Genomic DNA, 12,994 nt, shown 5'->3' on the forward strand with positions numbered 1-12,994 from the left:
TGGGAGAGAACAAAGGAGAAAGAAAGGATGGATCAGAGGTGGGGAATCGCAGTTTCATGTGTTACGTATACAGTGGTACCTCGGGTTAAGAACTTAATTCGTTCTGGAGGTCCGTTCTTAACCTTAAACTGTTCTTATCCTGAGGTACCACTTTAGCTAATGGGGCCTCCCACTGCCTCCATGCCCCCACCGCACAATTTCTGTTCTCAACCTGAAGCAAAGTTCTTAACCCGAGGTACTATTTCTGGGTTAGCGGAGTCTGTAACCTGAAGCGTCTGTAACCCCAGATACCACTGTACAGTCAAACTTCAGTTGTCGAACATAATCCGTTCTGGAAGCCCATTCGGCTTCCAAAATGTTCGACAACCGAGGCACAGCTTCCGATTGCTTGCAGGAGATTCCTGCACTCAAGCGGAAGCCGTGTTGGACATTTGACTTCCGAAAAACGTTCGAAAACTGGAGCATTTACTTTCAGGTTTTCAGCATTTGGGAGCCGAAACATTCCAAAACGGAGGCGTTTGGGAGCCGAGGTTTGACAGTATGTAAAATAAATCTTGATGATATGCAAAGTAGCAGAGTAGCTTACAGCTAGGAACCTAAATAACTCCTAGGTGACTGATAGCTTCTTTGTAAAGACTACAGTGTCCAGATTCTTCATATTCCAAGGAACTTTATTTTCATAAACATATAACTAAGAAGAATATTACTCTATTTTTCCAGGGGGAGTCTCGGATTTACAGAAGCCGTCGTGGTTTCTGATTTGATCCTGGAATGTCCTGCTTTTCCTTAGGATGCCCCTATTTTCACCGGAGAAATTTTGGAGGGTATGGAGTTATGTGGCCCCCGAGCCAAGGAGATAAATAACTATACAACCTTTAGAAGACATTTGAAGGCAGCCCTATACTGTATAGGAAAGTTTTTTCAGTGTTTAATGTTTAATTATGTTTTTATATATGTTGGAAGTTGCCCAGAGTGGCTGGGGCAACCCAATCTGATGGGTGAAGTATTATTATTATTATTATTATTATTATTATTGACATCCCTATTTTCATCAGAGAAATGTTGGAGAGTGTGCACCTGCCTTTTACACTTCACTCTGATTGGTAGATTTTTTTGGGTTCTAGTTTTGTTTTGTTTTTTAAGCCATCTTGGAAACAGCATTGTCTTATCAGAGCAGCTGGTAAAGGTGCAAGCTGAACCATATTACTATGGGGATTTAAGATTCCTTTTGAACCTGAGACCTACATTCTGCATGAAAATCAAATGCTCCTCTACCAATCTATGGCTCTACCTAGGCCATGATGATGGGGCTTGAAAACTATTGACCTGGGAGAAATGTTGGAGGGTATGCAACTGTAGTTTCATCTTATTTCCTTGCATCGATTGTAGATCCACAGCCCTTTTTTTTTCCCCTTCTTGCTAGCAAGGGAGGTCTTGCTAGGGCTGCTTTTAACACCTTCCCGTTTTCTGGCAATGCATTCTGGGCATATCTTTGCTACCTGCATCACTCCCTGAGTTGCTGGCACTGTGGTGCTAAGGCAAGCACTAATTGTGCTGCGTCAGCTTCCATCCATCCCAAATGTCCTCCCTTCTCAACACAAGCTGCTCAGCCAATTTGGACCGGGCCGCATTTAGTCACACGATTATGCTCTGCAGCCCAGCTTGCTGTCCAGCCCAGCCATTGTTCTTGCTCAGTTTCCCCCTCGATGATCAGGAAGCCCTCCTGACAGCCCGGGGCAAGCCTGAGCCTTCCTGTTCACCTATTCCATGGACCCAACAGACTCGGGAGTAGTCTCTGCTTTCTCTCTGGATGTTCCCAGCCGATGTCACACACACACACACACACACCCGTTTGATCCCTTTTCCGTTTTATATCTGACACCATCAAGCAGATTCCATCTGAGGCCACAGCTGGAGTTTTTTTCTTTTTCTGTTAGGGAAAGAATTTTTCCTTCTCCCCTTTTCACCCTGTGAACAGAGCTAACACGCTTGGGAAAAGGGAAGTTCCAGTTCAGATAAAGGTCAGATATGGCAGGATTAATTGATTTCAGAAAAGGTGCTGGGCAGTCCCACTTCATGAGCCGTATAAAGGTAAAGGTAAAGGCAGTGGCGTAGCGTGGGTTGTCAGCACCCGGGGCAAGGCAAGTAATTTGCGCCCCCTAACCCGTGGATTTGCGCCCCCTAACCCGTGGATTTGCCCTAACCCCCAGATGTTGTGCCCGGTGCGGCCGGCCCCCCCTGCACCCCCCACGCTACGCCACTGGGTAAAGGGACCCCTGACTGTTAGGTCCAGTCGTAGCCGACTCTGGGGTTGCGGTGCTCATCTCGCTTTATTGGCCAAGGGAGCCAGCGTACAGCTTCCAGGTCATGTGGCCAGCATGACTAAGCCGCTTCTGGCGAACCAGAGCAGCACACAGAAACGCCGTTTACCTTCCCACCGGAGCAGTACCTATTTATCTACTTGCACTTTGAGGTGCTTTCGAACTGCTGGGTTGGCAGGAGCAGGGACCGAGCAATGGGAGCTCACCCCGTTGCAGGGATTCCAACTGCCAACCTTCTGATCGGCAAGTCTATACCTGCACACATATACTGGACACAAGCCTATCTGGAGACAGTGATGGGCAACTGGGAGGGGGGAGGTGGATTCTTTCAGGAATATGATCCAGATTGACAGGAGGCAATAACTGGACCATTTTCTTCCAGGCACTTGGACCTGAATGCGACAGCAGCTCTCTCCAGTTGTGACTGAGAGCCTATGTGGCCTAGTGGTTAGAGCGTTGAGGACCCAAGTTCAAATCTTCACTCAGCCCACTGGGAGACTTGGGTCAGACACCATCTATCAGCCTAACCAACCTCACAGGGTTGTTGTGAGGGCAAAATGGTTGAGTGGCAAGAACCAGGTACGCCAGCTTGAGCTCCTCGGAGAAAAGATGGGTTAGAAATGTAATAGTACAGTGGTACCTCGGGTTAAGTACTTAATTCGTTCCAGAGGTCCGTTCTTAACCTGAAACAGTTCATAACCTGAAGCACCACTTTAGCTAATGGGGCCTCCTGCTGCTGCTGCGCCACCGGAGCACAATTTCTGTTCTCATCCTGAAGTAAAGTTCTTAACCCGAGGTACTATTTCTGGGTTAGCGGAGTCTGTAACCTGAAGCGTCTGTAACCTGAAGCATACCACTGTAGTATGTAGTAGTAGTAGTAAAAATAAATGTCAGCAACTGGTATTCAGAGACATACTGCCAAGTACAGTGGAAGCAGAACATAGCACAAGCACATCTTTCTGTGGCCTCCCAGATGTCTGTGGGAACCTGCAAGCAGGAGCTGAGTGCAAAAGCAACTCTCCCCACTTGTGAATGCTAGCAACTAGTATGCAGATGCATGCTGCCTCTGACAGTGCACAGAGAACATAAAAAGGTCAAGGACTCCTGGATGGTTAAGTCCAGACAAAGGTTGTGGCGCTCATATTGCTTCAGGCCAAGGGAGCCGGAGTTTGTCCACAGACAGCTTTCTGGGTCACGTGGCCAGCATGACTAAACCGCTTCTGGCACAGTGAAACACTGTAACGGAAACCAGAGCACATGGAAACGCCGTTTACCTTCCTGCCACAGTGGTACCTATTTATCTACTTGCACTGGAGTGCTTTCAAACTGCAAGGTTGGCAGAAGCTGGGACAGAGCTCACCCCGTCATGGGGATTCGAACCACTGACCTTCTGATCGGCAAGCCCAAGACAGCACAACCTTGCACCCCTACAGAGAACATAGATGTTTAGTCGCTCTCATCGTTAGGAAGCGTCTCTTACTGCTTAGCCAAGATCTGCGCCCCTAAATAGGAATGTAAGATGAGCCACGCTGGATCAGCCCAAAGGCTCACCTAGCCCAGCGACAATTAGGACCTGAGTGCAGCAGTGCTGTCCCTGTAGCAAAGGGTACAAGGCACAAGGCGCTAGTGGGAACACTTAGGGAGAGAGCCCTGCCTGAAGCCATGGAATGCTGCTGCCAGTCTGTGTAGCCAGTACTGAGCTAGATGGGCCAGACAGGCATGGAAGAGACTCCTGCATGCCTGAAACCCACCAGGGCACCATGTAATAGGGCACCAACACACACCAACACACACATACAGAGCCCTAGCCCTCCTTGCCCAGCTTATCTCGTCTCTCCCTTCTGCTTGCTGATGCTGCAGCCAGAACAGCAGGCTGTGTGCGCAATCAATAATTATGTTTGAAGTGTTACGTTAACTATGCATCCCTCCCCAGAGACTCATAAAGCTAAACGGCCGTACGCCAGCGGTTTCCGTGGTGTTTGCTTTCAGCGAGGGCCGGCTTGGCAGGGCTCCTGGCGCTCTTGCCTTGCAGCACTGCTGAAGAGTAAGCCGCCCGCCAGCAAAAAGAGGTGCACAGAGGGTGAGTGGGTGAATTCCTGGAACAGGCCACAAGGGGCGCCAGCAAGCCCTCCCCTTTTGGCCTAGCTTGTGAGTGCAGGAAGCTGCCTTCTACATACCCTCCACGTGTCCTTATTTTCCAGGGACAGTCCTGGAATAGCCCTGTCTCCTCCTTGAATTTGTCTAATCTTCTTTTAAAGCCATCCACGTTGGGGGACATCACTGCCTCCTGTGGAAGCGAGTTCCATAGTTTAACTACATGTTGCATGAAGAAGGGCTTCATTTTATCAGTCCTGAATCATCCAACATTAGCTTTCTTGGACACCCAGAAGTTCTAGGGCTATGAGAAAGAAAAACAGACCCTCCAAGTGTCCCTATTTTCCAGGGATGTCCCTCATGTAGAGAAGCCGTCCCAGTTTCTGATTTGATCCAAGAATGTCCCGCTTTTGCTTAGGACGTCCCTATTTTCATTGCGGAAATGTTGGAGGGTATGGAGTTATCCAATCCCTGAGCCATCTGAAGGCAATCCTGTATAGGGAAGGGTTTTTTTAATGTTTAATATTTAATTATGTTTTTATATGTGTTGGAAGCTAACCAGAGTGGCTGGGCCAACCCAATAAGACGTGTGGGGTATAAATAGTAAAAAATATCATTATGGAATGGGATATCCCTCTATAAGAATGTTAAGGTCTCAAATGTAGAATAAATATTCATAAATGCACACATATCTAAATATACGAACCATGTGTCTGAAATAGCATGGGAGAACAATCCTGAAGCCATTTTGACTCTCCCAATGACCCCAAATATTCCTCTACAGTAAGGGAGGTGAATGGGGAAACCCTCCCCATTGCCTTTTGCTTGCAAATCCTGTCTCAAGGGTGTATTTGTGTATGTATAGGGTGAGCCTGTGACCTGGACTCAGGAACTAAAATATTAACCAGCACAAAAGAATGCCCAGGCTGCCCAGGTAATGCAATCAGTGACCATCATCAGGTATCCTGGCAGACAGGATTTCTGCTGTAGACCGCCTCCTTCTGTGATGTATGTAGGATGTTTTAGGGGGGTGGTCTTGGGCTGCAGGGTGGACAATTTCGAAAGTCTATATAAGGGCTTGCACACCATTGCTCAGGGTTCTCCTCCCTCCTGCGTGTGGGGAGTGGGGACCCTGTTGCAACAGTTCCTTGAATAAAGATCAGGCGTACTAGCCACTTTGCTTCTCAATATACTCTGGTTGGCCTCTGTTATTTTCTCCTACTGACAGGGAACCCACTTAAGGCCTCGTATACGGGCTCCGGAATACCCCATTAGGAAAAGGGAGCAGTTTTTCTTATAACATCCTATTTTCATTGGAGAAATGTTGTAGGGCATGGTAGATTGATTTGATTGCGATGGCTTTTGTAAATGCGGGGGCTGTCCCTGGAAAATCGGGACACCTGGAGGGTCTAGGACGGTTTTCTCACATGCTCTCAAGCAATCCTCCTCCACAGGGTCCTTGTGAGGGAAACAAAATCACTGGTGTTGCTGACACATGGAACTGAGTTTGCCTCGTTTTTGCTAGCTGGCCTCATTTTGTTGTTGACATAACCTGGGTCTGAGTCATCACTGGCCTTGCTAACAGAAAGTCTGCCGTGAGCCCTTCCTGTTCACGACTGCCAAGCCTATCGTTCCGTGAGAATAAGTTTGCTTAAAAACCAGTAAATCTTTGGCGAGGAACGTAATGCTTTGTGCAAATGCCACTGTTCTGCAGTCAAGTGTAATAAATCACTATGAACGCGAATAGCATTGATATAGCACTTTGAGATGCACATTGGCATGTGTTGCATCTTAAAAACATTTTCAACAACCCTGCAAGGTAGACCAGTGTGATTATTAATCAATCAATCAATCAATCAATCTTTATTACGGTCCAGAGACCCAACAAATTGTTACAAAGCAATGCACAATTCAGGCAGCCTACCTCCAGGTTAAACAAGCATTTTGTTCAGACTTAAAGACAGACTTATTATCACTATTTGCAGATAAAAGATGGGGGGTTAGGCTGAGAAGAAGCAGTTTGATTCGGGGCCCACCTAGGCCATGTTCACACCACACATTTGAAGCGCTGTGATACCACTTTAACCAGCCATGGCTTCCCCCGTAGAATTCTGGGAGCTGTAATTTGGTAAAGGTGCTGAGATTTATTAGGGGATCCCTTATTCCTCTCACAGACCTAGAAAGTTCTCTGGGAAGAGGGGTTCATGGTTAAATCACTCTGGGAATTGGGAGTCACAAACTGACGTGGAAATGGGGAGAACGGAATTTAAGATTGGAAGAATAGAAAAAGTAGAGAAACTAAAATGGGCAGATCCACCCATTGTTAGCTACAGCTCAGATATGGAGCTGTATGCATGCAGACAGTTGCAGGTTCAATCCCCAGTATCTCCAGGTAGGACTAGGAAAAGACTATTGTCTGAAACCCTAGAGAGCTGCTGCCAGTCAATGTAGAGATTAGCGAACTAGATGGACCAAAGGTCTGACTCAGAATAATGCAGCTTCCTATGCTCCTATTTAATTCACCTTTTATTCAGAACACTGAGGACTAGAATCTTGCTTTACTTTTACGGTAAGCGCCATAGCATCTGCTTGAATCCAAGAAGTCTCTGGCTTTTCCAGATAGGGGCTGGATCTACACTGATATGAAAAACGCTCTAAAATATATGGCTCTCAATGCAATTTACCATTGATAACATATCACTGCTCTACAGCACCCTCTGGTGTCACATTTTTATAAAACATTTTAAAAGTTATAATTGACCAGTGTAGTCGAGTCCAGGGTCTCTGGAAAACACCCTCTGTCTGAAACCCTGGAGAGCTGCTGCCAGTCAGTGCAGGCAATACTGAGCTGGATGGACCAGTAAGCCAGTTTTCTGTTCCTATCAGATGTGCTGTAGCTCAGTGGCATGGTGCCTGCTTTGCATGCAGAATTATTTGCAAATTATAAATAATTTCATAAACTGTGTGTCTTTGTTTCTCAATCTGACCCTTTAACACGGTTTTGCATGTATCGTGGCATTTTATGCATTGTGACTTGCTGTTATTTTTACTGATTACAGTTTAGTAGCTATTTATTGTACTTGTTAAGAGTGAATTCCTGGTTAACTTTTATTTGCTGATATTTTGAGAGTGAATTCCATTGTGTGCCATTATCTTCATTACTTTATTTGGTATAAGCTGTTTGTTTTAAAGCTACGTTTCATTATGATTATTATTCATTTTGTACTGGGTCGGATTATTATGAGCTGCGTGAGCTTTGACATATATTTTGCTGCTGCAAACCGCCTTGCGTACAGTAATATAGAAAGGCGGCATACAAATTAAAAGAGAAATTGGGGGGGGGGGAGGGGGGAGAGAAAGAAAGTCTGGGAGCCTGCTGGTAGTTTTGTTTGCTCAATGTCTCCTTCCACTTCTCTGTTTTGCCCTAAACAATGGAAGCAGCGAGCTGGCATTTGAAAAACGTGCTTTCCCCCCACACCGTCGGCACCCGAAAAAGCGCCAGTCTTATTGCTTGGGTGGTGTTATCACAAAGCTCAGCTCACATATACAACCTCCTCCTGGCCTGAACATTGCTCTGGTCCACCTCCGCACAACTCGGCGTCCACATCCCCGCAAAAAAGCTCTCCCTGCCCGTTTGTCCAGCCCGATTAATTACCATAATTACAGCAATTAATCAGCTGCCTTCTGAGCCTGCCTAGTACAAGGGGAGGAACTGAATCAGGCAGCAGCGCATTTTGCTGAGACAGCGCTGCTCAGGAGGAAGAGGAGGAGGAGGAAGACCCGGGAAGGCAGATGGCCTACGAGGCAAATGCTGCTGCATCGAGGCCACCGGGAGAGATGCTTCGGCCTGGAGGCGACCCTTGTAACCAGATTATTCGTCATCACAAGGTTTTTCATGGACGATTCTTTCAGGCCACATTCTTGAGCAAGTACGGTAGGTGCTTATGGTCAAGGTTAAGGTGGGTGAAAGCATGCAAAAAACAGCTCTAGTTATAGAATTCAGAGACCTCCACTCTCTTTCCTTTTTTAAAAAAGCAAGTTTCTAGTCCTTATGGAATGCAAAAGTATGCCTGAAAGAGACCGTGACTGGCCCAAGGGCACCCAGTGAGCATTTCATGGTTGTGTGCCTGGGGCAACCCAGTCAGATAGGTGGGGTACTACTGCTACTACTAATAATAAATTGAACCCTGGTCTCCCAGATCCAGCACTCTAAACCACTACACAAACGCTGGCTCTTGTTGTTTTTCAGTCCACAAACAATGCACAATTAATGCCATTCCTTTTACATTGCTTGGACAGTTACTTTACATTGAAATGAGCTCAGGTGACGATAGATATGTAAGGAATTACTTAGGTCATGTTAAATAGCAGCCAATACAGTCATACCTCTTGTTACGTTCAGTTCAGGTTATGTTCTTTCAGGATACGTCCCGCGGTGACCCGGAAGTAACAGAACGGGTTACTTCCGGGTTTTGCCGCTCGCGCATGCGCAGACGCTCAGAATGATGTCACGCGCATGCGCAGAAGCGGCAAATCGCAACCCGTGCACGCGCGGACGTGGGTTGCGTTCTGCTCGTGTTGCGAACGGGGCTCCGGAACGGATCCCATTCGCAACTAGAGGTACTGTAGCACCCTGCTTGTGGTTAACGCTTAGCTGGAATGAAATATTCAACGCAGCAATAGAGAAATTAAAATAATAATTTATTTGTCAGACAAATAAATGTGAGGCACAGTGGTATATGGTTACCAAGCTCTGGCCTGGCCTCCTGCCATTATGGCCAGCACTTATATTCCCTCAGCTCAGCCCCCTTGCTCCTCCTTTGGCTGCCTCTGTCCAATCAGCCTGGTTAAAATTCCTATTGGCTGTTTGCTAGAACCAATCATAAAAGATACACCCATTTCCTATTACCTTTTATGGGAGACAAAGAGCTATATTTCCTTCTATTTATAATTGGCAAACAGCCATTAACCTCTACAAGGCACCTTAATTACCAGATAACCTTTTGCCCTAGACTAGGCGCCTTAACTAACATTTCATCTTTTGCCCTATTGCCCTCTTCACTCCAAAACAGATGGTGGCTAATTTTATCTGAAGAGATCTTTTTGTTCACCTTCCCACACATTATCAATGAAAGATCTCCTTCTTTGGAGGTCATTAAGCAGAGGCTTGACAACCATATGTCAGGAGTGCTCCGATTGTTTTTCCTGCTTGGCAGGGGTCTGGACTCAATGGCCCTCGTGGTCTATTCCAACTTCTTCTATGATTCTATGATTCTATGATTTCTTACTTTCTAAATCCTTTGCATAATTACATTTAAGCCAATATTTCATACATAACATATATAGATTTTTAGAAGCAAAGATCTTGTCTAAGTAAAAAAAGGAACTTTATAAAAGCTAGGTTCTCTAAGTTTCTAAATTCTCTGAAGCTTCAAAGCAGCTTCAGAGAGAGAGGCCTCTTCCCTAGCCAGCTGCTGTTTGTATTAGCTCTTGCCCTTTTAACCTTAGGAAGATGTGGCTCAAGTTTAATGGGAGGCACAATAATTAATTGTGTTTTTGCAACCTTGATTGTATTGTATAATTTGTATGGTCAGTGTGACCTTTTGCTCCCAGCCTGTTTTATGACCGCAATAAACCAAAGGGGCCTCTGACAAAGACCTTGCCTGCTGGTTCCCTGTCTCGAAAGAAACATGTGAATTTAAGCTCATTTTTGGAATACAGGAATCTGATCAAAATATAAGCCTTGATAAAAATGCAGGCTATGATCAGATGCCTCAGTACCACTGTATAGTCATTGGCGGAAATTGAACTGCAGCAAAAGGGAAACAGCACTGATTTTGACAAGCACAAGTCTTCAGGGAAATCGCTGCCTTCTTACATCCCTCAGTTAAAAGTGGGCTCCACATCTGAAGGCCAAAGACAACTCATCTAGCCTACCCTATAAGGTTGTTGTGAAGATGAATATGGCAGTAGCCAGCAAATAACCATGTTATGTCACCTTCAACTCCTTAAAGGGATATAAATGTAATGAATACAAGTTAACACATTTATAGAGGGTTAGGCTTCGGTGTCCTCAATAGCTCTCTGTGTTTTGTCCTAATCAGCAAAGCAGAAGAAAATTATGTCAAACAATTCATTTGCATAGGTCACAGACTGCAGTGGATTAGCAAAATCTCTTCAGCACGTTTGCAGGAGCTTTCCCAAAAGATTAATGTTATGGCCTGCTTCGCTTGTTCGTTGCAACGTTTTAAACTATTTTATAAATTTATTTGTTGTTTTTTAAAAAACAAAAAACCCCAAAATCAGCTGTTTTAAGACCTTTGTTGGTGTTCTGGGGTGGGGGGATGGGAGAATGGCTCAGATTCGTGCTCTAAAAGAAAGAAAGGAATGAACCAAGTGCAGAACCCTTATTTCAGGGAGAGAGATATGATTTTGCCAATTTGCTCTCTCACCTCCCCCCCCCCCCGCTTTGCCTCCATCTTTAGTTGTCCTCTTTTTTGCAGACAGTATCGAGACAGATGGTCAGTCTCTTCCCATGTTTGTCCAGTTGCTTTCGAAGGCAGGACTGCAAAAGGGGATGGGAATTGTGGGGAAGGAGATTTTGGCTAAACATTAGACAAAACCTCCTAATGACAAAGGGCGTTTGGACTGCGGAACTGCCTGCCTCAGGATGTGTTGGGGCTCTCCTTCCCTGCACGCCTTTTGAGCAAAGGCTGGATGACCTCCTTTCGGGACGCTGTAATTCTGCATCCTGCATTGCAGTTCCTGCGTAGAGAAAGTGGGGGGGGGGCTAGGGGTGGACTAGGTGACTTCTGTTAGCCCCCTTCGGGCTCTAAAATCCTGTGATCTCCCTTTGGAACTTGAGCTCAGGATGGAATCCAAAGAACATCAGGTTGAAAACAAGCCCTTGGCAGCTTCCTCCGTTGACCCAGGCCTCCCAGCCAAGCTCAGAGGGAGCGTGCCAGCAGCCCCTGCAATATTGGCAGCGGAGGCGATGCAGCACTCAGGTGCCCACTTGCAACTCTCCTCGCACCAGATGCGTTCCCTGCCGTGCCGGCAGCCGCATGCAGAGAGCCTCTCTGCTCCTCAGCCTCGCCCTCAGCTCAAATATCCTGTCCTAAAAGTTGGTGGAGAGGGAGGGCACCGTATGCCCTTCCCACGGCTCCAGATAAGTTTCATCACCACAACCACCCTGTGAGGTACTGAAATATACTCAAAGTGATTTCATGCTCTTTATTCAGCTCATAGTGGTGAGGAGGAATGAATGAAAGTCCCCTCAAGGTATCTGCTTTATATACATTATTTACACAATGGGCTGCACATGATTGGCTAATTCCGGAATTCTACTGTAAGCCAATCAGGTTGTGGATTCACTTCTATCTAGAGCATGATTGGGTGGTTCCTGCCAACCAATCATACTGCTGCATTGTTCTAGGACCAATCAGACTGCTGCATTCTGAATCCTATTGTTCTAGGACCAATCAGACTGCTGCCTTTTGGATCCTATTGTTCTAGGACCAATCAGACTGCTGCAGTTTGGATCCTATTCAACTCAGTACATAACAGCTACCAACTGGTCTAAGGTTCTCCAGTGGCTGGCGGGGGGTGGGTGGGATCTGAACCCGGGTCTCTGCAGTTGTAGTCTGATGCATTGTCCACTGCACAACACTACCACAACGCTGGCTGATAAGAATGCTACCGGTGATGTTGCCATTCAGTCCTTTGTGAGGCTGATTTTAGCTAAGGCTCTAATTAGAGGCACATTTACCTGGGAGTAAGTCCCACAATGAACCCACTGTCCCCTGTCGGAGGCAGGAATACCAGTTGCTGGAAGCCACAGGAGGTGAGAGTGCTCTTGTGCTTGGGTCCTCCCGGAGATAAGATATTAACTCAGCACACTGAACAACGCCCCGTCAAACTGCCAGGGCATTTCTCCAACTTTAAACCCCATTGATTTCTCGCTAAACTCTAGTAAGGCAGAGAAAAAGAGGGCAGATGAGGGCAATTGCCGCATCAACTTCACATCTGCACCAAGCACTTAATGCACATCTAGTGCACACTGTTTTCCCCAAAGAATTCTGGGAACTGTAGTCCCCCCGGAGTTATTGTCCCCAGCACCCATAACAAACTACAGTTCCCAGGATTCTTTAGGGGAAGCTATGAACTTTAAAGGTTTGGTGTGGACATAACCATAGTTTTGCAAGGGCAGCTGGGAGGCTTCTATTGACGGGATTGTGCAGTCTGGGATCTTCAAGATCAGGGATCTAAAGCATGGATAAGCAAACTAAGGCCCAGGGGCTGAATCCAGCCCAATCGCCTTCTAAATCCGACCAGCGGACGGTCCAGGAATCCGTGTGTTTTTACATGAGTAGAATGTGTCCTTTTATTTAAAGTGCATCTCTGGGTTATTTGTGTTTCCTGCCTGGTGTTTTTACATGAGTAGAATGTGTGCTTTTATTTAAAATGCATCTCTGGGTTATTTGTGGGGCATGGGAATTCGTTCATTCCACCCCCCCATATAGTCCGGCCCCCCACAAGGTCTGAGGGACAGTGGACCAGCCCCCTGCTGAAAAAGTTTG

At 46.4% G+C, this 12,994-nt stretch overlaps 1 protein-coding gene across 3 annotated transcripts in view; it reads right to left on the reverse strand.

Annotated features, from left to right (window-relative positions):
- DTX1 (deltex E3 ubiquitin ligase 1) overlaps positions 1-12,994 on the reverse strand; it is a 56,224-nt gene that overhangs the window by 25,579 nt on the left and 17,651 nt on the right. The gene's annotated exons all lie outside the window — the stretch shown is intronic.

The sequence above is a fragment of the Podarcis filfolensis genome (genome assembly GCF_964270895.1).
Source record: "Podarcis filfolensis genome assembly, chromosome: 16".
NCBI classification, from domain to species: Eukaryota; Metazoa; Chordata; class Lepidosauria; order Squamata; family Lacertidae; genus Podarcis; species Podarcis filfolensis.